This window comes from Euprymna scolopes, chromosome 35 (assembly GCF_053919585.1).
Source record: "Euprymna scolopes isolate OS-2025 chromosome 35, ASM5391958v1, whole genome shotgun sequence".
NCBI lineage: Eukaryota > Metazoa > Mollusca > Cephalopoda > Sepiida > Sepiolidae > Euprymna > Euprymna scolopes.
This window is the reverse complement of record NC_136516.1, coordinates 81,141,180-81,146,355: the sequence shown is the minus strand read 5'-3', so window position 1 is coordinate 81,146,355 and position 5,176 is coordinate 81,141,180.

Below are 5,176 nucleotides of genomic sequence, written 5' to 3'. Positions count from 1 at the left end.
TGAAATGAATTAGAGATTATTTTCCTCGGTGTAAACGTTGTGTAAGTTTGAATTGGAATTTGTCAGCTTAAGAAGCCAATACAACGCAATTTTTTTTTATAAACGGTCAACGGCCAACTAGCACTACGTGTGTTTGTGTGTATGTATGTGTGTTGGGGTGGAGAGGGCTCCTGTAAGTCGTGGTGAAGGCAACCTTTCTAGGATAAGCAAATCTCTGATTTAAAAAACCATAGACCGTATTTAAAGATAAAAAAAATCAATTTAGTTTCGAGGAATACCTTCTCATTAGGCGTGGAAACATTCTTATTCCTTTTTCATTCTTTTTCTTTGTGACATAAAAAAGAGCATTGCTTAAACAATGGTTGCTTTTCAAATATTCCAAGCAGACGGATCGTTGTGTGACTCGCATAAAATAAATTTGAGATTTTTCCTATGCCCGATAAAGACATATACTGTCGAAACTAAGTTGATTTTAATTGTTTTAACTAATTAACAAATAACGAAACCCAATTAAAGTGTGTTTAATTAAGGAACAAAGTTATGATATACTAGCATGGGTGCCCGACGTTGTCCTGGTGTTTGGAAATGTGTGTTGAGCAAAAAAAAAGTGATACTAGGCAGGCAGGCTCGAACCCGTACCGCGAAAGAGGAAAAGAATGTGAAAAATAAGAGAATAACATAGTAAGCGGCCAGAGAGAGAGAAAGAGAGAGAGAGAGAGAGAGAGAGAGAGAGAGCATTGTATAGTCGAAAGTCAGAAGGTTCATATCGCTAGCGGAAGTGACGTAGGTTTAAATTAAGGCTAGACAATCGAAAAGAGGGGATGACTTTCGAAAATATCGGCGAAAAAAAGCGACCCCTCCCTGTAGAAAAGTGACCAGTTGAGGGTGAAGAAATTAATATTTTTAGCCATTTTTCGGTATTTTTCGTCTGAAGGATCGAGCTTCGAGACGATATTGATCTTGTGAAAATCTATCGCCCCTGTCGAAAGTTTTAGGTAGACATACAAACATACATACATACATTTATATAAATATAGTTCGGTAGCTCAAATTTTCGAACCAAGCCGATTAAAAAGTTTGCCTTATCTCTGAATACCCTTTATGTAAAATTTCAAATCCTTAGACCAGAAATTGACTGAGTAATTTGGTAGAGACCGCAATGGTCAAATTTTTTTTTAACTTTGACCCCTATTATGACCCCTTAACATTCATTGTTTTGGACTCAAATCAAGTTATTAAGTTAATTCTATGTCCAAGGAATCTAAATCTAAAATTTCAAGTGTGCAGACCGAAAATTGTCGGAGGAGTTTATTAGAGTTCTCAAAGGTCAAATCGTTGAACTTTGACCCCTTAAAAGCTCTTTTTATGTAATAGTAGAAATGGTTATAAAAAAAAAACCGCTACAAGGAGGTTCGAACATTCATAAACATTTAAAATTATTCGGCCTTTTTTGATGACATTCAAATTTCCCTGGTGTAAAAACGCTTTTAATGTTTAAGTCATGAATTAAAAATAATGCAACAACAAGCAATCCAATTAAATTTGCATCACGCGTTCAGAAAAATCTCTAATATATTTATATAAATGTGTGCGTATGTATGTATGTACGTATGTATGTATGTATGTATGTATGTATGTATGTATGTATGTAATCCTTCACGTCAAGTCATGTCATATGCTACTGATACCATGTAACCCAGTACTACCTGCCTCATGGTCGGGTCACCGGCGACTAAACTGGTTCCTCCATTAGCCTTGTTTGGTGAGGAGGGTGGCTAGTCTCCCTGAAGTATTAAAAACAAGACCTTCCAACGGGCGAATAAACTCTTTTTCGGGGTCAACGACCAACTAGCACTACGTGTGTTTGTGTGTATGTATGTATGTGTTGGAGTGGAGAGGGCTCTCGTAAGTCGTGGTGAAGGCAACCTTTCTAGGAGAAGCAAATCTCTGATTTAAAAAAACCATAAAGCGGGAGACCAGTGCCCGCATTAAGCTGGTCTGCAGTTTAACTTGTTGCTGGCTATCTTGCTCTTGCTTGTTGCTGGATCTCAACATTTTGACCCGAAAGAGAGACTTAGCTGCCGTACAAAGCTAAGACTCTGTAACATCATCTGTGTATAGATATTTTCTCAGGTATTTGTCTATTAAAGTGGTCATGTGGCGATGGAAGTAATTTTGGGGCTGATGGACTTTAAGTGTTTGAGGGAGTGGCACTCGTCTGACAAGACGTTGCAATCATCATCATGTAATCCTTCTCCTCGGAAGAGAAGGACCAAAGTTATCCAAAATGCAAAATAAAAAAGCTTAATGACATTTAAATATAAAATGAGTATGAGAGAATAGGATAATATGGTATATACAAGGTAGAACGATAGAATTATCGCCCAGAAAAGACATGATTCCATTTCCGTTTGATGAAAACCGGTTTTTTGTTGCAAACTATCTACTACTTGGCATGTTGTGTACAAATCCCAAGAGCGATAGGAAACTTCTATCATGTCTGAAAGTGACACAATGTTTAACGAGTAAGATCGGAGATGTGCAGTTGTACAACTCATTTTCTCTACCGATCCAAGTTATAAAAACAGGACCATTGCCAGCACCCTAAAACGCATCCCCTGGATTGCTACGAATAACAAGGAAATACCCAGTATAATTAAAACAAATTTCCTGGACATGGTTATGGTTTTTGGTGCAATCAGGTGGCCACTGGCAGACAATGGCTGTGGCAGCAGGACACTGCGCCGGTCCACAAGTCCAGAGAGACACAGGCTTGGCTTCAGAAAGTGTGCTACGACTTTGTACCCTTCTCCCAATGGTCCCCCGCCTCCCCCAACCTGAACTCACTGGACTACTTCGTTTGGTCATACGTCGACAACATCACCAACATGTCCTTCCACAACACTAAAGTCAGCCTAAATCACGCTATGTGCCGACGCTTGTGGAAAAGACATGCTCTCAGTTTCGGGCCCGTATCCAAGCGGTGATTGAAGCTGGAGGCGGCTACATTGAATAGATGTCACATTGACTTTTTACTAAAAGTTTTAAAATAAAGCTGTGGTGTCGTTTTCTGTAGGGCGACTCTTTTATAGTTCCACCATGTAGTAATTAAAAGTAGTTACAACATATAAAGGTAAATAGGAGGAGCAGTATATATGCAGGTGATACTAGAAAAAAATCATAACACACTATGAAATAATGGGGAACACTAAACAGCAAACAGGGAAACGCAGAAATACATATATAAATAGATAAAATAGATTTTTAAAAAACGCTCTGAAAGTGGAAGAAAATGGGGATAAAAGAATGTTCAAAATAAGTTCCGAAATAAAATTCAAAAATAAAAAATAATAATATAATATAAAATAAAATAAAAATAAAAATAAACTCTTTAGAAGGACTTTTCTAATTTAATAAGTTTTGCTTTGTTAAAGATTTACTCTTTGATAACATAATTATATATATATGTATATGTACATATCTATATATACACACACATACATATATATATATATATATATATATATATATGTGTGTGTGTGTGTGTGTGTGTGTGTGTGTGTGTGTGTGTGTGTGTTAGGTTGCTGCAAAAATAATGTCGTTTTTCTACTTGAAATCAAACGTCAAAAAACATTATTTTTGCACCAAACTAATATATATATATATATATATATATATATATATATATATATATATATATAGTTAGTTGTCTAACTGATGAGCCCAAATGAGGGCGAAACTCGAGTCTTGGACTTCCGGTACGTTGACTGCCATGGCTCTTGTGAGCTGCGACGTTGTTTAGCTGTGGAATTTATTATACAATCTCTCACATTCTGAATATATATATATAAATATATATATATATATGTGTATGTGTCTGTGTGTGTATATATATATATATATATATATATATGGAAAACGTGTGATATACGTTTATAAGGCAAATTATTATAACGTAAAATTTTGTAAAAGAAACGAAAATTATTTGTTTACAATTAATATTTCGACGTAATACGCCATCATCAGATTAATTTTTTTTTCTCGCCATGTTGATAGAGTAGTATAGAATCAGCGTGACGTGATATTTTCTAATGTCCGCAAGATTGCATCGTAGGATAGTCAAAGTTGTGTTGAGAGAGTAGAGGAAGAAAGAAAAGAAAAAGCGGGGAGGAGAAAGAGATAATAGAAGATCGGAACCACATCGCTACCGTCGGTTTCAAATGCAAGCAAAGTTTTTTTTTGTGTTATTGTTGTTTTTTTGTTTGTTTTGTTTGTTTGTTTTTAGAGAACTTTTTGCTTCATATTTATTTTAATTTTAATATTTAGCTTCCACAAGACCGGAAGTAAAAAGTAGTAAACGGGAACCAAAATACTTAAATTTCCAAATTAAAGAAATCAAACATTTTTTTTTTCACTTAACGACGAATATATCGACAAAATTGCCCGTAGAAATCCAATATTAAACATTTAAAAGAGTTGGTAAAAATGAAATATCACAGATAGCGTGCGAAACGCCTTTTCCGGAAAGACCACTACTACTATGTTAGAATTTGAAACAGACGTTACAAATGTTGTTCTAATCTTCTCTGATGGAAATGTCATCCTAACCTTATATATATATATATATATATATATATATATATATATATATATATATATATATATATATATATATGTATATATATATATATATATATATATATATATATATATGTTTACTGTATTTTGGGGAAAGAGTTCCGACAAAGTGCTCGATTACAAAGAAAAACTTTTTCGATATAAGAGCTAAATATTTGTTTATTAATTATACAGAAGTACAGAAAAACGTTGGTACCGTCTGTTTCAAGCCCAACACAATAATGTTCAGCTCTCGTCAGCCATCTTGTTTTCTCTTAAGCTCGGGCGTTTGGAAAATGTCAAGATGGCTGACAAGAGCTGAACATTATTTACGTGTTACCATTAACGGTTTCTCGTTGTGTTGGGCTTGAAACCGACGGTACCAATGTTTTTCTGTACTTCTGTATAATTAATAAACACACACACACACACACACATATATATATATATATATATATATATATATATATATATATATATATATATATATATATATATATATATACCGTACTTCCTATCTTGGGTCGAGAAAATTGGGAAGTGATACAAACTACTATTA